The sequence below is a fragment of the Podarcis muralis genome, chromosome 6 (assembly GCF_964188315.1).
Source record: "Podarcis muralis chromosome 6, rPodMur119.hap1.1, whole genome shotgun sequence".
Taxonomy (NCBI): domain Eukaryota; kingdom Metazoa; phylum Chordata; class Lepidosauria; order Squamata; family Lacertidae; genus Podarcis; species Podarcis muralis.
The window spans coordinates 25,915,596-25,937,235 of NC_135660.1; the positions used below are offsets into that span (position 1 = coordinate 25,915,596).

A 21,640-nucleotide genomic window follows, 5' to 3' on the forward strand; every position below is an offset into this window, starting at 1 on the left:
CATTTTTAAGTTCGGGATAGAGTAGTTGCTTTGGAAGACGATAATCAGGCATCCGCACAACATGACCAGTCCAACGAAGTTGATGTTGAAGAATCATTGCTTCAACACTGATGATCTTTGCTTCTTCCAGTACACTGGTGTTAGTTCACCTGTCTTCCCAAGTGATGTGTAAAAAGTTGATAGAATCTTTTGAAGAATTGGAGATGGCATTTATAAGTTGTCCATGTTTCACAAGCATACAGTAAGGCTGGTAGTATAATAGCTTTCTAAACAAGCATTTTGGTTTCCCTGTGAACGTCCCAGTCCTCAAACACTGCACTTCAATCAGGAGAAAGCTGCACTTGCAGAGCTCAGGCAATGCTGGATTTTGGCATCAATGCTGGTCCTTGTGGAAAGATAACTGCCCAGTTAGGAGAAGTGAACATGTTCCAACATTACACCATTAAGTTGGATTTATGGCGCTGCAGAAGGGTTGTTTTGTGCTTGTTGGTGCAGCACTTGGGTTTTTTTAGATGTTGAGTGATAGACCAAGCTTTTTGTAAGTTTCTGTGAAGATATTTAGGGTGGTTTGGAGGTCATCCTCTGACTATGCACACACTATGTTGTCATCAGCATAATGAAGCTCTATGGCAGAAGCCTACTCAGATTAAAGAGCTTTCCATCTGTTCGATATATAATTTCTATTTCTGTGGGGATTTCCCCTTTGACAAAGTGTAGGATCAAGGCAATGATCCTACTGTAGCTACTGAGGTCCTCTCACAAATTCCGCAAAAACAAATTAGAGTTGAGCTTGCAGAATCTCTAAATCTGGAAGAGTTGTGTACAACTATTAACCAAATGAAAAACAACAAAGCCAGCAGACCTGGTCATCATGCAGTTAATCTCACAAGTAGTTTGCCACCCCTCACTCCAGTCAACCCAGGCATTGGAGGTAAACTCTTGTAGCAAAGGCTTGGATAAGTAAATTTTCTACGGTAGATACAAGCAGTTATGCAGGCCTGTGGACGAAAAAAGCATTGCATGTGCTTGAACATTTAAAGCTACTTTGACTTGGCCAAGCAACAATACAAGAAGCTTTCCATTCCTTATAATAATAATAATAATAATTTATTATTTGCACCCCGCCCATCTGGCTGGGTTTCCCCAGCCACTCTGGGCGGCTTCCAACAAAGATGAAAAATAAACTAAAATGTCACATATTAAAAACTTCCCTGAGCAGGGCTGCCTTCAGTTGTCTTCTGAATGTCAGGTAGTTGTTTATAGCTTTGACATCTGATGGGAGGGCGTTCCACAGGGCGGGCGCCACTACCGAGAAGGCCCTCTGCCTGGTTCCCTGTAACTTGGCCTCTCGCAGTGAGGGAACCACCAGAAGGCCCTCAGAACTGGACCTCAGTGTCCGGGCAGAACGATGGGGGAGGAGACGCTCCTTCAGATATACTGGACCGAGGCTGTTTAGGGCTTTAAAGGTCAGCACCAACACTTTGAATTGTGCTCGGAAACGTACTGGGAGCCAGTTGCTTTCTGAACTGAAGGCTTAGGAAGATATAATTGAAACATTGAGAGCATGAGTCAGTTTCCCTTGAATGGCAAAGCACCAACTGGCTCCACTGGGAGCAGAATTAGAAGCTCAATATTTTTTAATTAATTATGCATGAGATAAAGATACAATTAGTCCCATTTCATTGCTATTGGCAGCTGGCCCCAGAATGTTTTTTAATAGCATCAGGGCAAAGTAGAAAGTTTGAAACAGCCAGGCAGCTATTGTTGGAAATGAATCCCAGGTAGTCAGGTTATGGTTTAACAGTAGCTGTGTATTGTAATCAAAGATGCCTCTCTTTCTTTTTCCATGCTCATTGCCTATAGCGTACATCATGGGAAGGAAACCTGCACTTCATTATCTGTATCCGACAATCGTATAATTTAAGCTGACTGGGCTTTCTAAGTATGCCTTTCAGTTTAATTTGTATCAGATGAAGTCATTTACCAGTTGTGAGAACATCATGTTAGAATTTCCTGCAATTCTGAGAAATGCTTGCTTAAGATAATCATAGAGGCAATCGGCCAGCCACTGTCCCCACCCAGTAGCTTTTGTGCTATTTCCCCCACTCAACCCATGCAGAATTCTTCATGTGGCAAAATTAACAGTGATATGTTTATCAGTATAAGGGACACGGGTGGCGCTGTGGGTAAAACCTCAGCGCCTAGGGCTTGCCGATCGCATGGTCAGCGGTTCGAATCCCCGCGGCGGGGTGAGCTCCCGTCTTTCAGTCCCAGCTCCTGCCCAGCTAGCAGTTCGAAAGCACCCCTAAGTGCAAGTAGATAAATAGGTACCGCTTTATAGCGGGAAGGTAAACGATGTTTCCGTGTGCTGCACTGGTGCTGGCTCGCCAGAGCAGCTTGGTCACGCTGGCCACGTGACCCGGAAGTGTCTTCGGACAGCGCTGGCCCCGGCCTCTTAAGTGAGATGGGCGCACAACCCTAGAGTCGGACACGACTGGCCCGTACGGGCAGGGGTACCTTTACCTTTACCTTTATGTTTATCAGTAGCTATTAGGCATGACAGTTGGTTTAGAGAGAACCTCATAGGCATCTGTTTAGGATGCCTATGCCTACAAAAACATTTTGTTTCCTGGGCTGAAGGACAAGAATGTTCCTCAATTCCACATTGAACTGGCTATTGAATTACCCTTCAGCACTGGCTACAGAACAGTGTGTCCCACTGCAGCTGGGTTCAGCAGGCAAGGTTAGGGGGCACCAGCCAGGCCAACTAGGACCCACTCTGTGTGAGTGTCTGGAGGCAGCTGGAGGATGGATGGTGGCTAACAGATTGAGGTTGAATCCTGACAAGACAGAAGTACAGTGGTACCTCTAGTTACGAACTTAATTCGTTCCGGAGGTCCATTCTTAACCTGAAACTGTTCTTAACTACAGGTGTGCTTTTGCTAATGGGGCCTCTTGCTGCTGCTGCCGCTGGCACGCGATTTCTGTTCTCCTTCTGGGGAAACATTCTCAACTCGAGGCAACTCTTCCAGGATAGCAGAGTTTGTAACCTGAAGCGTTTGTAACCTGAGGCGTTTGTAGCTTGAGGTACCACTGCACTGCTTTGGGGGGACCACGGGCAGGAGGACTCCCTGGTCCTGAATGGGGTAACTGTGCCCCTGTGTGCAGCCTGGGAGTCATTTTGGATTCACAGCTATCCATGGAGGCGCAGGTCAATTCTGTGTTCAGGGCAGCTGTCTACCAGCTCCAACTGGTATGCAGGCTGACACCCTACCTGCCCACCGACTGTGTCACCAGAGTGGTGCATGCTTATCTCCTGCTGGGACTACTGCAATATGCTCTATGTGGGGCTACCTTTGAAGGTGACCCGGAAACTACAACTAATCCAGAATGTGGCAGCAAGACTGATGACTGGGAGTGGCTGCCGAGACCACATAACACCGGTCCTGAAAGACCTACATTGGCTCCCAGCATGTTTCTGAGCACAATTCAAAGTGTTGGTGCTGAACTTTAAAGCTCTAAATGGCCTCAGCCCAGTATATTTGAAGGAGCATCTTCACCCCCATCATTCAGCCTGGACACTGAGGGGCAGCTCTGAGACCTTCTGACAGTTCCCTCATTGTGAGAAGTGAGGTTACCGGGAACTAGGCAGAGGGCCTTCTCAGTAGTGGTGCCTGCTCTGAGGAACGCCCTTCCATCAGATGTCAAGGAAATAAACAACTATCTGACTTTTAGACGACATCTGAAGGCAACCGTGTATCAGGAAGTTTTTAATGTCTAATGTTTTACAATTTTTTATGAGCTGTAAGCTGGGGAAATCCAGCTGGATGGGCAGGGTATAAAAAACAAAAGTTTCATCATCATCATCATCATCATCATCATCACCATCATCATTACCCCCATCCTCTAACACCTTGCCAGCAGCCCCAACCATCCAGCATCTTCCACTTGAGACAGCTCCCTCATTCTATGTAATGGCCAGGGCTAGTCAGGCTACCACATTCTAGGGACAATGACAAGGGAAGTACATAGCCTAACAGCCTTGTTTGTGTGCTTTAGTGATGCATTTCGTTGGCCACAGTAGGCAGTGCAGGACTGAACCTTTGGATCTTTGGTCTGCCCAATTGAGCTTAAATGGCTTTACAAGCTATTCTCTATGGCTTGCATCCAATGGCTGAGCAAGTAGAAAGCAGTGTGTATAACCAATCTTTCCCTTCCTCTTGGAGATCCCTGCACCTTTTCCAAACAGAGTAGTCTTGTGTCTGAGGGAGCTGCCATGCAAAGGGGAAATTGCCCAAAATTGGGTGGATAAATCTTGTACAGAACTGCACAGTTTATTGAGGAATTGATTAATTAAACCTCTCTTCTCACACACAGGAGGGCAGGTCTTTTCTAAGATGACCGAGCAAGAGCAAGAGACAGAACCAGAACATAAGTGAGAAAATAAGAAGGCTTCAAACCAGGGATAAAACATGTAAGTAAAAAGAAAGCATTTCTGCACACCATCCAGTTAAACTATAGAATTCATTCCCATATGAAGAAGCAATGATAACCAAATTAGATGGTTTTAAGAGAGAATTAGACAAATTAATGGAAGATAAGGCTATAAATAAGGGCTGCGGGTGGCGCTGTGGGTTAAACCACAGAGCCTAGGACTTGTCGATCAGAAGGTCGGCGGTTCGAATCCCCGCGACGGGGTGAGCTCCCGTTGCTCGGTCCCTGCTCCTGCCAGTTTGAAAGCATGTCAAGTGCAAGTAGATAAATAGGTACTGCTCTGGCGGGAAGGTAAATGGCGTTTCCGTGCGCTGCTCTGGTTCGCCAGAAGTGGCTTAGTCATGCTGGCCACATGACCTGGAAGCTGTACGCTGGCTCCCTCGGCCAATAAAGCGACCCCAGAGTCGGCCACGACTGGACCTAATGGTCAGGGGTCCCTTTACCTTTCCCTTTCCCTTTCCCTTTACCTAAGGCTATAAATAGCTACAAGCCACAATGGTTATGCTCTACATTCACTGCTAGGGTGGTATGCTTCTGAATGCCCATTGCTGGCAATCGCAAGTGGGGAGAATGCTGTGACACTCTAGACCTGCTTTCAGATTTCCCATAGGCATTTGGTTGGGAATGTCAGAACAGGATGCTGGGCTACGTGGGCTGTTGGCCTGAACCAGCAAGCTTTCCTTACTTCCTTATGTAGAACACTTCAATGGAAGGGATAAAATGCAGAGTGTTTTCTTTTTTACTTTGCAACTTTTAAAGGGCCAAAATAATATGACTTGATGCCCTCTCGAAGTCCTCAGCAAGTATTATTTTCATAGAATCATAGAACAGTAGAATTGGAAGGAACCCCTAGGGTCATTAGTTCAACCCCCTGAAGCAAGTGTAAACTAAAATGTGCTGGCCATTTGATACATTCTATTAAGATTTCCTGTTGTCTTTGTCAATGGAGTTTTCTTGGCAGGAATACTGGAGTAGCTTGCCGGTTCCTGCTTACTTTCGTGGGCTCCATGATCACTGCAGATGGTGACAGCAGCCATGAAATTAAAAGACGCCTGCTTCTTGGGAGAAAAGCAATGACAAACCTAGAGAGCATCTTAAAAAGCAGAGACATCACCTTGCCAACAAATGTCCGTACAGTTAAAGCTATGGTTTTCCCAGTAGTGATGTATGGAAGTGAGAGCTGGACCATAAAGAAGGCTGATCGCCGAAGAATTGATGCATTTGAATTATGGTGCTGGAGGAGACTCTTGAGAGTCCCATGGACGGCAAGAAGTTCAGACCTATCCATTCTTAAGGAAATCAGCCCTGAGTGCTCACTGGAAGGACAGATCGTGAAGCTGAGGCTCCAATACTTTGGCCACCTCATGAGAAGAGAAGACTCCCTGGAAAAGACCCTGATGTTGGGAAAGATGGAGGGCACAAGGAGAAGGGGACGACAGAGGCCGAGATGGTTGGATAGTGTTCTCGAAGCTACCAGCATGAGTTTGACCAAACTGCAGGAGGCAGTAGAAGACAGGAGTGCCTGGCGTGCTCTGGTCCATGGGGTCACGAAGAGTCGGACACGACTAAATGACTAAAAAACAGCAACATTAAGATTTCCTAGTTATTTCTGTACTGATTTGAGGTCTTGCCTCCTTTTTGGCTGCTACAGTAAATATGTTCATTATCTTACAGTAAAAGATGTATGCATTGTTTGTTGTACTTATGTGCAAGTTTGAAGACCAACTGTAATCATGCCTACCCTGAAGGAATCCCCTTTGCGTTAAACAGAACTAACACCCTGGTAAGCATTCTTAGGAGTGCAGACTTAATTGATTAATCAACCAAGATGTATTTAACAGGGTAGTAGCCCTAATTACTGAGCATACCTTGGGAACTTTAGGGTAAATAATAATTTACCGTAGAAATGAGCACCTTAAACCGTATAAACATTTCTCTTGATACATGGAAATGAGGCTTCCCTTCAAAATTTATTTAATGGGTTGTTGAGAATTAGTTGGTTTTATGTTTGGCAACAAATTCTCTCTCTCTCTCTCTGGCTATTTGTCCAACTACAACAGATGGGCTCAGTCAAGGAAACCAATGGCAAGGAAGAGACTTCAGTATTGTAGTTTGGGGAAAACTGCAACATACTAGGCTGAACCAGAAGTGGGAAAATGCATTAAATAAATAGTTTTTATAATTATGCTTTGTATTATACCAGCAGTTAGGTTCTGTGAAGAGACATGAATTGGGCCTCTGTGTGCTAGATTCTACAGGCAAAATGCAATAGCTTTAGTTAAAGAATCTATTTAAAAGTTACCAAGAGTTCCCCTTAGCCAAAGAATGTTTGGCTTCTATAAGATGCAACTAAAATACCCATCAATTGGAATATGTAAGGAGGTAGTCTATTTATACACCAATTCTTCTAGCTGCACTAGATACAGCCAGCCTTGTTTGTTATGCTCCTGGACCTCACCTCTGATTCAAGGTGATCCACCCTTCAGGCAGTATACAGAGCTTAGTTTCAGTGGTTCATGTGTAGCATGTTCCCTCAAGCCACTCTTGAAAACAGCCCAGATAAGGGCGACAGAAACTGAGATGGGTCCATGTCCATTGTTCAAATTCTTATCACTGAAATTTCACATTGACACGGTGGAACTGAATAGAAATATTACAAATGGCTGCTTGGTTTAGTTATGGGTAAACTGACCCTACTATAATTCATAATCTCCTTCCCAAATTACAAATCCAATGCTATAAACTCAGCTGTAGGCTCTCTGTTGTTATGCGATTTCAGAGTATCGTCACATTTTTGTACCAAACATCTTGCAAATGTGGCGTGCCTTCAAGGCAACAAAGTTATGTGTCACAACACATCCAAATGACCAAAAGGACTAATGGTGGGTTATATCTGGGTGGATGAGGAGCTGTGGAGGGACTGCTTAGAGGAGTAATGTTGCTAGAGGTCTTGTTTGCCCTGTGAAAATGATCAATAAACCATTAATAAACACAAGGAACTAAAGAAAGTATTGTTTTCTGATCATGTCCAGAAATTGCTTGCTGATGATAGTTTCTGATGTTTTGACAACTGAAGCCAAACCTACTCCTAACACTGTACTGAGGCTCTCAATACTGGTGCAGAGGTTTGTAATGAGAGTGCCAAGAGCACCTGTATTGGGAGCTCTTAATCTATTGAGAGCTCTTCATGGACAGTTCAACACTGAAGTTTACATATTATTTATCAGAAGCATAATCATACTGTCATAATATATTACCAGCACAAATACTTGGGACTAGCAGTATTAAGGCAGACACACAAAGGTATGTATTCTTTTTCAAGCAACATTCAGTCCATGCTGCCTTGCTTTGATTACATGGAAAAGTGGCTTAGCAAGAAGGAAGAACTTGAGGATTCTAGTGACACAACAGGTTTTTGCCTTTCCCATCCTCTCATCTTACCCACCTACTGCTCTCCTTTTTGTCACCATTTCTTCACCAATTTTCAGAAGAGTATGGGAGGGAATAGTGGCAGCCCTAATCCTTCTCACTTGACTTTTGTTTCCATTGGCCTTAATTAACCTCTCCCTGGGCTCATAAAATATGTGATTATAATGTTTTAAAAGAAAGTCCCTTATTTACACACCAGGCAGGGGTTGGTTTTCTTCTTCTGTTTTTGTAACTCCTCAAAACCTGTTTCTTACCGCTTTGAATGCAATATTGTATGCACCGGTGGCCAATCCTGGTAATTTATCCCATATCTCTATTTCCCCCTTGGGTGGAATTGAATTATTCTAATACCATGTAATTGTTTTTCATTTCCTGCGTCTTACTTTGTTGTTGCTGTTCTGGTGGTGGTTGCTCACAGATGTTTCAGCTTGTGAAAAGGAGAGGCCTTCTTCAGATGTGAAAGTCGTTGTAGCCACTCTGCACCGCTCAATACTTCATTAAGAAGTTGCAAAATGCAATTTGTTCCCTGCTTCTTTGGATCAGAAATACATGATTGAAAAAAACCAGTTATTTCCAGTGCCCTTCTTCGATAATGAAAGTGTTCAGAGAACCAAATATTAAATCCTAACCATGATATCCAGTGTGATGAAGTGGTTGTTATCCAGAAGTGGAGAGACCCAGGTTCAAATCCTGACTAAGTCATAAACAGCTCTCACTGGGTAAACTTTGACCAGCCACTGCCTTCCAGCCTAATATATCTCACAGAGTTTTTATGACTATGAATTAGGGGTGGTGCATGTATTTTACCTCAAGCTCCGTGGAAAAACAAAGTAAGACTCTCAGGTGCCATTCAGGAAAGCTACCCACCACCCAGGTGAAGAGAGGGCTATCGATAATTGATATGCCAGAATATTTAAAGGTAAAGGTACCCCTGCCCGTACGGGCCAGTCTTGACAGACTGTAGGGTTGTGCGCTCATCTCACTTAAGAGGCCGGGAGCCAGCGCTGTCCGCAGACACTTCCGGGTCACGTGGCCAGCGTGACAAAGCTGCTCTGGCACCAGCACCAGCGCAGCACACGGAAACGCCGTTTACCTTCCCGCTATAAAGCGGTACCTATTTATCTACTTGCACTTAAGGGTGCTTTCGAACTGCTAGGTGGGCAGGAGCTGGGACCGAACGATGGGAGCTCACCCCGCCGCGGGGATTCGAACCGCCGACCATGCGATCGGCAAGTCCTAGGCACTGAGGTTTTACCCACAGCGCCACCCGCGTCCTGCCAGAATATTTACCATTTGGTAAATGGTTGGTAGGGATGGGGCCGGGATTAGATTTTACTTTCATTTTAATGGGGGAGAGGGACATGCTTCATATGTATAAAACCTTGAATTCAATACATTGAGTCCTTGGTTAAATAATTCAAAGTAGTACAACTAGGAAATCTTTCTGAGTCTTTGGAGAACTGGTCCCAGTTAGAATATACTGCAATGGGATTGGTGGACATATGGGCTGATTTGATATAAAGCAGCACTATAAATCCACAGAATGTTGCAGCATCCTGTGCACATCACCTTCAGGATTAAGCCCCGGACTCATTCCCAGGGCTGCCATTTGTGAAGCTCCTAAATGGGCCCTGAGAGAGAAACCAGCCCAGCCACTGCCTTCCTCCAGAGAAGAATCTGATGATGAACTGCAGCCTGCTATAGCGGCATCAATGAAAGTCAGTGGCAAGGCTCCTTTCAACGATTCCAATAGCTCTGGATTGCAGAAGAAAATAGCTATTTCAAACCATTGATGGTGGGTGGTCACCCACAGTAGTGCAGCTGCAACCTGTTGTGTGACCCAGCATTGGCGTAACTCAGAAGTCTCAAAGGGAAGCTTAGACACTTGCATTTTGAGATTGGTCTAATCTTCTGGAATGTAATAGAAGAAGTTTGTTTTTGAACCTACGAAAAAAAATAGAGGAAAAAATAGGGAGATTTAACTTATTGCATGCTGTGTTCCTACTGTAAAGATAATATGCGGTACTTTTTTGTAACGACATTAACTCACTTCTAGCATTTTGTTAAATCCTTTCTCCTAATCTGGTTTTGCAATGATCAATGAATGTCTCTCTACAATCAAGCTATTCATATCCTCAAAGAATTCCAACATGTCAAACATGATCCTTGCCTTCCTGGAAAACTGATGAATGTCATTAATCAAGCTTTCATTTCCCAAATATTCCCACACTTGGCCCTGTGAAAATAGTGCACAGAAATTTCTTTTCAGAGGTTGGCAGCATTTTATTTTATTTTCCTGAATAACAAAAGTTTATTACAGGCATACAGGTTGTGGTTTTTTTTGGACTTTTTCCAATAACAAAGTTATGTTCCAGTCCTCAAGGATATCTTTTAAATTCAAGAAGCCCCAAAGAACCAACAACCACTTTATAAAACTTCCACTTCAAATTCATTTAGCACAGTGGGATGCCTGTTGTCTTAAGAGGACAATTTAGCAGTTTTTAAAACCCTTTAACAAATAGCTGAAGGAGTACATAGGCACATTAAATTGTCCATTAATTAGTTATGAAAAAATAAAATGGATGAACCCCTTCAAGCTCTATGTAGCATTAAAAACACACAAAAACCCAGCAACTTCACAGGTTACGATATATGTCCATATAAAGCCCTTTGCTCTCTTTCCGCCAATATACCTATGCCTAGTCTACATCTAAGAATAGCAAGTAAATATAACACAATGCCAGATTTTTAAGAATGTCAAAGATATGATAGACACTTCAGAGTTTGAGCCAAGGTTTTGGAACACAGTGTTAAGACCCATGTGTATTAACTTTATAAAAAGATCTTCTGTCAAATTAGATGTGAGGCAATAGAAGCAACATTGGGGTAGGTAGGCGGATATATTTATTCTAGCTTTCAAGACATAGGATGATGTTTAACCTGTGGGCGGAGGGAAATACTTTACGTGTATGGAAAATGTGTAACATATATGGAAGATACTGGGGGTTATGTTACACAATCCAATCCAGAGTCACTCTAGCAGGGAGGAAGGTGAGAGACACATTTTTCCTTCCCCAGAGTGAGATCTTCCCCCTATCCCAATGGTCTTCCTCAATGATCCCAATGGGAAGGAAAATAATTATGGTAGCTCACCCTCCCCTCCCCCCAATTTAGGGGACATGTTGGAGGAACAGGAAATCGACCAGTGGCATGCACTTAGAAGACTTCATTTTCCTCCTCTCCATCAACAGAGCATCAAGGTGGAGAAGGGATCACCATGTTCGTTTCTCAGCTGCAAGGAGGATGCCATGGCTGGTAGGGCTCCTGCTCCAGCCCTGGATCTTCATCTCCACTCATGTAAGGGGAGATTCATTCTCTCCTTTAGCCCTTGGGATACTCTTCCAGGGTCCATAGGATTAAAGCCTAAATATTTCACAAATATTGCTACTGCTAAAGAGCAGTTGATAGATAATATATGCAATAAACCAACCCTCATGTGTATATTCTAGGTAAAGGTAAAGGTACCCCTGATTGTTAGGTCCAGTCGTAGACAACTTCGCGGGTGCACGCTTTTCTCGCTCTATAGGCCGAGGGAGCCGGCGTTTGTCCACAGACAGCTTCCGGGTCATGTGGCCAGCATGGCTAAGCCGCTTCTGGTGAACCAGAGCAGCGCCCGGAAACGCCGTTTACCTTCCCTCTGGAGCAGTACCTATTTATCTACTTGCACTTTGGCATGCTTTCAAACTGCTAGGTTGGCAGGAGCAGGGACCGAGCAACGGGAGCTCACCCCGTCACAGGGATTTGAACCACCGACCTTCTGATCGGCAAGCCCGAGGCTCTGTGGTTTAGACCACAGCGCCACCCAAGTCTCTGTGTATATTCTACATAAGTACAATTACAGCAATAGTTATTTTAAGTTCCCTGATAGTTTTAACAGCACAATCCTAAAATGGTGTGTGCAAGTGAAATCTGAAGGCTGTAATATCAACTTATCCCTACTGGCATGAGCTGACAGGCAGGAAGTGATGAAGCAGAACTTATCTGCATTCCAATGTCCCTTCTTCAGCTTTAAAATGTTTATGTGTTCCCTTCCAATTGGGAACAAGGAGGGCTCACACCTGAGTCATCAGTGATTACTGGACAACACCACTGGTACCAGATGGTCAGTCAGGTTGTTGAGGCAAGTACCTGTATGCACACGTATTACACCTGTGCTGAGGAAACTGCCCTCTCTGTCAATATATAAAGCCTTATAAAAAACTTGAGATCAGATCAACCAAAAGACCACCTGCCCCAGTACACACCTGTAGGATCGCTTAGTTCATCTGGGAAAAAGTTACTCAGGACGCTGCACTCAACATGAAACTATATTTGTAGTGACCCATCAAAATGTCTTAAGACTTGCTAAAATATGGTGTCTTCCATTGCTACACCATCACAAAATGTGGTCTTATTTTGACAGTATGAAATCTTATTGCTAAAGTTTTGTATCAGGGTATTCTTTTAAAAGGTTTTGCTGTGCTACGTGCAGAGAATGGAATGCAGAACTGATGATTGGATAGTTATCAGGAGGTAAGTTGTCTTCAGTTGTCTTCCAGTAACAAAGTAGTGCTTCTGAGGTTAAAAAAAAAAAGACTTTAAAATTGTTTGAAAGATATCCTAAGCAATGCTGAAATCATCACCTAATCCAATGCATTCATATGGAAACAGACAGCTTCATGGTAGATTGAAGAGAATGACCTCAGCGGCTATAAATCAAAACTCAAGGCTGAGTTATGGCAACAAGGAAGCTGCAAAAACATCACTGTTCACCTGCTATACCTCAGCAAATATCTGGCAAAGATCGGGGGATATTAGCCTTGTTAAGCTTGTAGAGGATCATTTGTTTTCCTGATGCCTGGGTTGAAAGGAGAGTTGCTCAAGCAAGACAAATACATTTGATAGCCACCTGTTGTGAGAGAAGCCAAACACATCTTTAAAACATTTGAGGCAAGGGCCCTATTATTTTGCTGTTACCTCTGATGGCATGTGATGATTTAGGGTGCTTCTGCACAGTAACCTCTCAGCGCCTTGGCATGCAACCTGGTAAAATGAGAAGGCTTCATAGTGTCAACCATTTTCCGGGTACTGTGCATGGAATCCCAAGCCAATGAACCCATCCCTAGTGCAGAAGTACAAAAAAAAAAAAAAGAAATGGGTTCTAGCCTTCTTTAATGAGCAATGGACCTGTAGGAGTTGCATGTTATCTTCCTCCAGGCATGTACTGTACCATTCAAAGGTCAGGTGTTGACAAAAGCAGGTCTCATGGTGTCCTTCAGCATTTTTGACAACTTAACATCGCCCATTGCTGCTTTGTAGCAATGCTGGCACAGCTTAGATTAATAATAATAATAATAATAATAATAATAATAATAATAATAATAATAATAATTTATTATTTATACCCCGCCCATCTGGCTGAGTCTCCCCAGCCAGTCTGAGCGGCTCCCAATCAAATGTTAAAAACAGTACAGCATTAAATATTAAAAACTTCCCTAAACAGGGCTGCCTTCAGATGTCTTTTAAAGATAGGATAACTGCTTATTTCCTTCACATCTGAAGGGAGGGTGTTCCATAGGGTGGGCGCCACTACCGAGAAGGCCCTCTGTCTGTTTCCCTGTAACCTCACTTCTTGCAATGAGGGAACCGCCAGAAGGCCCTCGGTGCTGGATCTCAGTGTCCGGGCTGAACGATGGGGGTGGAGACGCTCCTTCAGGTATACAGGACCGAGGCCATTTAGGGCTGTTTAGATCCACAAGCAGTAGTTCTTCTCCAACCTGGTGCCCTCCATATATTTTTGACTACAGCGCTTCACATCCTTAACTATTGGCCATCCTGATAGGAACTTGGAGCCCTACAAATTGGTCTCACTAATATTGAATCATGGTTTATTTATATATATAGTATCCCATGAGTTATAACATCGTCAGCAACATCTGGTGTGGTGTTGCTGAAGTTTACCTGGACAGATCTGGGTCAGGTCGAGGGTGCGTGTGCTGAAGTACTGGCACTCCCATGTGTCTGCACACATTTAACCTCCCTGCCACCTGGCCCCAGCCCTGCTTAAGTAAGCTGTGGTGTTGGTACCAGTGTACACATAATTTCAGGCACATGCCAATACAGCAAGAATATAGAACTTACTTTCAAGTAAGTTCCTAGCCTCCTTAATCTCTCATCAACCTGCCTCCTATTCCAAACCGCAGTCAGTTTCCAAGCTTCTGAAGACAGTTGAGTAGATTGCATGTAGGGACTAGTTTAGACTTAAATATGTATAATATTAAGCGTTGATTAAGTGCTTTCTTTGGGTAAGTACCGCAAACACAGTGACACTTACTATTGGTACTACTGTCATTATTGCTGTTGATGTTAATTACTCAAAGGTCTCCAAGTAACTTGTAGCACTGTTAGAAACACAAATTCTATACTATTACATAACAACCACTCTGCTATAACATAAAACAGAACAACAAAAGTAGTTGTGCATAGGACTGGTCTTTAATGCTGAATGAAAGTCCTAATAAACATAAAGGGACTTAGTTCCCAATAAATTGCACAGTAAATCTTAGTAATTTTTACCTGCCTACATTTTTTTTGTCCTAGTTTAAGGTCTATTTGGAGCTGAATATATATTAACAAATGTGCATAGTTTTTGAAACTTATCAGAATATTTGTGAATTACTTAGGTCTAATCAATTATATATTTTCACACAGGGAATTGTTAAAAATAGTAAGACTATAAGCCCATAGGTATTAAGTAAGTGCTTCTGTCATGTTAGAACAGTTGTAGTTAATATAGCCATAATCCCAACCACAGAAGCCTCTTAGGACATTTCTCACTTGGATTGCTTTGCTTTGTGGGTTTTAAAGATTCAAGCATTGGTTTGAAGCATTCAGAACTAATGTTAAAACAATGCTGTGAAATATTGCATCAAATATTTAGGTCTGAATGACTAATGTTACATGGTGTTATGTGTACTTTTATTTTTAGATGAAAATGAACACGACAGCTATGTCCATGTAGATCAAACAGATGTGCTGCCAAATAACTGCAGATTGTTATTTTTTAAACATTGTTTTTTTTAATTCAAAAACCATTTATATCCCACCATTCCCAATTAAATATCCAAGGCTCCTCACATGTAGGGATAGAGGAAGGATATTCAGTTGAGTTCACATTTTAAGATGAACCTACTTAATTTGCACTTTCTGAAACAATACATGAACCAAAACGCAACCCAAATTTGCCATGCAATTCTCCAGCCATGTAATATATACATAGTGGTATAATGTGCACAGGAATACAAATACAAAAATAGCATACAAAAGGTGCATTATATTAGAACAGGAAAAAATGTGCATATTAGGCAAAATTGCATATACACATGCATATATTCAGAGAAATCTGCACTGGAAACTGGTATGGCACTATGGAGAACTGAATATAAGACTGGAAAAATGGGAAACAGAGAGAAACTGGAATTGTCAGATTTTCCCATCCCTACTCAGAACAGAGTGTTAAAAAATAACAGTAAATGGCAATTCAGTAATCATATTTACTAATAGTGAACTTAGTTGTCCAAGTGCCCGTCCTTATGTGGGAACTTACGAGGTTCCTTATGGAGGAGCCTCAAGGACTGCCGAAGTACAAAAGCACTTGAGGGAGGGGGATCCCAAAGGTGCTTGCGGTGGACCCAAAACAGCCCAGTGAGGACCAGGCATGCTTAGTGGATGTGGAATGCTGGCTGGCTGGCTGTTGTAGGGGAAGGGAAAACCAGGGATGAGGGGAAATTGAATGAAGTATCCAGGCTGGAAGCCTGAACATGAGCATTCCACATGGCAACATTTTGTTGCATGTACTACTTATGGGCAATAATAACTAAAAATAAAATAAAAATAAGAAAACAACAGCAGGGAAATTAGCATCAAACCAAGGATTCGCATGCCAGGAAGTCGGCCATATGTTTGTCTGAAAAGGAAGGTACAGTATTCACATATGAGCAGAAGGCTATCCAAGAGGGAGCAAGGTGGACCTCCCTAGGTAGGTAGTTCCAGAACCTAGATACAGCCACAGATAAGATCTTCTCCCACAGCTTAATGAAACATATATAAAATGTGGGCGGACTGCTCAAGATGGCAAGTGTAGAAGTTTTTACTACACCGGCAGTTTCATATGGAGGAAGCTTCCTTGGTCCCAAGCAGTGCTGGATTTATGTATAAGCTAAACGAGCTATACCTTAGGGGCCCACTCTCTTGGCCCCCTCCCAATATATACTTCTTCTTCTTAATTATATGTCACAATTAATATACTTATTCTTAATTGTATTTCAGTTCAACAATTACTTTGATAAAATACATATTTTGTTATGTGCAAATGGCTTTAGATACCTATTAGGTCCATAAATTACTATATAGCATATATTCAACACAAAAAACGGTGAAAATTTGTTGTTGACAAAGGACAGCTGGACATATTAAGGGCCCCATTACCTTCAGTAGCTTAGGGCCTCATCAAACCTAAATCCGGCCCTGGTCCCAAGCTACCTAGGGCTTGGAAACACACTTTTGAATTGGACCTGGGAACCAATCAGAAGTCAAGGTAACTAGTGTAGCAGGGAACCACATGTTATCAACTCTCCTGACTCTTGTGTCCCACAGTGCTATGAAGAGAACTCGGGTGAGCACAAGATTCAGGGCACTGTTACCAGGGGATAAACTTTAGTAGCATCTCCTGTCACCTTGCCAACAAAGGCCTGTATAGTTAAAGCTGTGGTTTTCCCAGTAGTGATGTATGGAAGTGAGAGCTGGACCATAAAGAAGGCTGATCACCGAAGAATTGATGCTTTTGAATTATGGTGCTGGAGGAGACTCTTGAGAGTCCCATGGACTGCAAGAAGATTGAACCTATCCATTCTGAAGGAAATCAGCCCTGAGTGCTCACTGGAAGGACAGATCCTGAAGCTGAGGCTCCAATACTTTCGCCACCTCATGAGAAGAGAAGACTCCCTGGAAAAGACCCTGATGTTGGGAAAGATGGAGGGCACAAGGAGAAGGGGACAACAGAGGACGAGATGGTTGGACAGTGTTCTCGAAGCTACCAGCATGAGTTTGACCAAATTGCGGGAGGCAGTGGAAGACAGGAGTGCCTAGTGTGCTCTGGTCCATGGGGTCACGAAGAGTCGGACACGACTAAACAACAACAACAAGCATCACCTGTGCCCTTCTGGCTGGATGATATGACCCCAGATGATCTGATATGATTCTTGGACTTGTGGTTCCCCTCTCTCCAATAAGCATCATGGGAACTTGATTAGGGCAGACATTTAGAGTGGAATTTAATGTCACCCTATGACAAATCTTCCATATGCACAAGCATTTCAGCTTGGCAGATTGAACAATCCCCTCCTTTCTACAACATGTTGTTCTGGGGGTTCTCCTGACACAAACACCCAGCCAGCTTCAGGGTACGTGGAGGCCACAGGGGGGAGGAGGGAGAAGGAAAGCCCCATTGTGCAAGTGGAAGCCCTTGTGAAATACTCATCCATGCATGGAATATTCTTCATAGCTACACTACGTCCTTCATAGAAATACTGTGAAAATCACAAGCAAAATACGTAGTCATGGCCACCAGCCCAGGCAGCTTTAAAAGGGAATTAGACCAATTGATTCAGAGTAAGGCTATCAGTGACTACCAGTCATAATGGCTAGAATCCATCCAGTATTAGAGCCAGCTATGACCAGCTGGGTTCGCCCCCAATTTTAACCAATAAAAAACTCTGCCTTCTCTATATCTGAAGCTTGGAAATTTGATTGGAGCAGGTTGGGAGATTCAGGACCAAAGGAGCCAACTCCTAGGGGTCGTGGGGGCTTCAGCCCCCACAATGAAATATTTGAGGGGGCTGGGCCCCCACAAAGTTGATAGGCATTCCCATTCAGATGGTGTGTGCGCACTGCATCATGTGATTGATTCTGTGGGCTTACCTGGGCCCCCACAATATTTTATTCAAGTTGGCACCCCTGTTCATGATAGTTAAAAGGAAGTATTCCTTCACATGCCTCGGAACAGCAATTGCTGGGAATCATGAGCAGGATAGTGTAGCCATCTGGTTGACCACAGTGAGAATTAAATGTTGCACAAAGTAAGCCTTTTCAGTCCTCTTCTTATGTTCAGTACCGTCAACACCCAAGGTCCAATTCAACCCTATTTAAGGTGAAGAGAAGTTTTGGCTCAAAATGTCATTGCGACAAAAACTAATGTGTGTTTTTTGACAAGCGTTAGACTCTACTCCCCCCCCCCCCCCGGAACACTAGACATCAATTAAGTGTGAGGGAGATTTCAGCAGCATCTGGAAGCTACTGCTTGTATTAAAGAATAAACCTTTCAGAGATATTATTCCCTTTGATGCTTCATAGTACAGGGATAAAATTATTATTTATAAAAAGAGGAAATGTAGATACCTTTGAATTGACAAGATGCCTGGCAGTAGTATAGAAAAGCACATGACATAAAAAAGGTTTTCTTTTAATGTTTCATACTTTGAACCTCATGAAGAAGGTCATAGAGCTTTATTGGTGGTAAATTTGACTAGGTCTTTAATTTGAACAAATTATTGTACAATATATATAAAAAACAACGTCTATACAATTAAAAAAATTTCCCAGGACCATGCAGACAATCATCTTCTGAAGATCCAAGTAGGTCATTAAGGGCTTCTAGCAAATATCCCCAAAATGTAATTTTCAGAAAAATAAATCTAGTTCAAAAAAGTTACCTCCCTAGATAAAGTCCTAACATCCTATCAACAGTGTTGCTATGACCCACTGGGAAGTACTGTGGGATGGGTGAGGTGGCAGCAAGATCAGTATGGTGTAAATGTACCAGCTGGAGCCCTGTATTTTGATTTTCAGCCCCATCATGCCCAGCTTTGTCCTCTGACAAGCCTTCCAAATATTCTGAACAGCGTCATGACTCCAGTGTCCGATTCACATATGCCATCCTTGGATTCAGAGTAGAAATTGCCTTCAGAGATAGCCCTGGATTTCTATACAATCCCAGAAGTACTGGAGAGGAGCCTGTTGTGTTAGCAACTCTCCAAACTGAGAAGGTCATGTTGTCCTCTTCTGACTCTGAGGATTCCAGCCCAGTAGCCCTAGATGAACCACAGTCTTCCCTACCCTGTTATAGCGGGCTATGCTGCTCTCATCACCCAGATGAAGCTACAGCCTTCTTTAAGGTTCAGAAAGGGATCGTCTGGTGCTGAAGCAATATTTGAGCTCTGCTCTTATGAAGTCTCTAACCTGAGCTCCACACCTTGCTGTTCAGGGTGGTTTCTGAATCTTTACCTTTTGCCTTGAACCAAGAGTCTGCTCTAAATTGTCTCACCTTGCTCTGGTTTGCCAGAACCATCACAATTACTTCAAAATCTTGCTTGAGCTGGAACTCCCATCCTGCTGAGGCCAGAACCAAACAAGCACATATGACTTGGGAGCACACAAATGAAATACTTCAGTGGATGGGATACAGCTTTTTTCAATTAACTGGGCTTCTGTTTGTAACCAAGTCCTCTATCACTCCTCCACCTAAAATAAATATGTACTCCACCTAAAATAAATATGCCATAGACATAAACACCTTCTGAACGAGGATGTTCTGTTCCAACAGTTATTGTGCCATGATCACAAAAATGAGACAGAATATATTTATGTGCTATGTATTTGTGTGCTGTGAGTCTCTTTTCAAGTGAATCCCCACCCCCAATATATAAAAGTTTCATGTGTTATACCTTTTTATAAGAGGCTGATCAAAGCAGTGAGCATAATTTGCTTTACAAAGAGTTTGCATTAGCTGTACATGGACCTGTTTCTGCATTATGGTTTGTTTGTAGATATATTTTTGCATTGTTGTTAATTATTAAAGATAAAGTAATTGAATGTTTGTATCTAATATCAAAGGCACTATGTGGAAAAAATGTGTTGAATGTTCTAATATTTTAGGCAGAGAACAAAAGGAAAGTTTGTACTGCTATGTGGAGAGACAAGGTACATAATGTTTAAAATATATATTTTAAAATGTTTGCTTAGCAGAGGACAAACAAACACAATTCATTTAAATTACTTTGACCTAGTTAGCCACAATATATAATTTCTAATATATAATTTCCAATATATAATTTCCAGCTGTAGTTACTAACGGTTAGACCTACTGAGGGATTTTATTTCCACACCAACGTATAACGCTTGTGAATTCCATGATAGACAATAGAAACACAATTTACAGGTACATTCTACCAGTTCAGCATATAGAGAACAACTTGAGCAATATTTATCCTACTAGTTCCTCACCTCAGTGTCCCAGATGACCTTGACATTGTTGCACACAACATTTACAATGCCGACATACAATTTAATCAGTCACTGCATGACAAACACTTTAAAAAATACCAATCTGATCTCATTATGCTTCAGAAATGTTAAATTTAAAGCACCATCTATGGATTCCTCATGAAGTAACAAAACTTTTATTTGAGAGCTTAGTATGTAATTTTGTTTGTGCGGCAACTTCAAAAGAAGCCTGGATTATATGCATTAAAAACTAACCTCTCTCTATTCAGGCCGAAATGCTTTCACTTGAAAAATCAGTTACCGTATATATTTGTTACTTTAGATTTTATTTGAGAACTTTTCCAAAATTCCAGAACAAATTGAAACATATTTTAATGTGCTTTCAAGTACTTGTAAAATGATGGCTTTGGCCAGGTCCTTTCTAGACAATTGTTTTATAGCTCAATGAAAAAAAAAATACATTATGTTTTTATTTCACCAAATGAGCTCAAGTTTGCATACGTGCTTCCCTTCCTAGGTGCCAACTCCCTGGGGCCCTAGGTGCCTGAGTACCCACAAAATCCCCCATGAATCATAGAATCATAGAGTTGGAAGAGACCACAAGGGCCATCAAGTCCAACCCCCTGCCAAGCAGGAAACAGGCACTCACAGAGCAATGCACTGCATGGCACCCATGGCCCCAGGTACTTGCGATCATGGGGCCAAGCACATCTTCCCTTAAGACAGGACTTGCTGGGGTTTAACAGCTTCCACTGCTTCTAAAATCCAAACTGGTAAAAGGGTCAGTTAAGAAAAACAGCGATCAAAATACTGTGTTCATGTTAAAGCCAAACTAGACCATACGTGGGTCTAGACGCGGGTCTAGACGCGGGTGGCGCTGTGGGTAAAACCTCAGCGCCTAGGACTTGCCGATCGCATGGTCGGCGGTTCGAATCCCCGCAGCGGGGTGCGCTCCCGTCGTTCAGTCCCAGTGCCTGCCAACCTAGCAGTTCGAAAGCACCCCCGGGTGCAAGTAGATAAATAGGGACCGCTTACCAGCGGGAAGGTAAACGGCGTTCCGTGTGCTGCGCTGGCTTGCCAGATGCAGCTTGTCACGCTGGCCACGTGACCCGGAAGTGTCTGCGGACAGCGCTGGCTCCCGGCCTCTAGAGTGAGATGAGCGCACAACCCTAGAGTCTGGCAAGACTGGCCCGTACGGGCAGGGGTACCTTTACCTTTAGACCATACATGAAATGTATGACTGCAAGTCATGTATCTCTGCTTCCATTTTTAAAAACAAAAATAGGGGGTTGTGAGGATAATCAGGATTGGGGCTGCAACTTTTTCAACTCTGATGCTA

The 21,640-nt window shown here is 42.9% G+C and overlaps 1 long non-coding RNA gene across 3 annotated transcripts in view; it reads left to right on the top strand.

Annotated features, from left to right (window-relative positions):
• LOC114597853 (uncharacterized) overlaps positions 1 to 7,489 on the top strand; it is a 239,187-nt gene extending 231,698 nt beyond the window's left edge. For all 3 annotated transcript variants that reach the window (XR_003706904.2, XR_013393143.1, XR_013393144.1), the window contains 2 exons: positions 4,378 to 4,474; positions 5,444 to 7,489. This is a non-coding gene — a long non-coding RNA (uncharacterized LOC114597853). The remainder of the gene's footprint in view (positions 1 to 4,377; positions 4,475 to 5,443) is intronic.
• Positions 7,490 to 21,640: the final 14,151 nt, after the last annotated feature.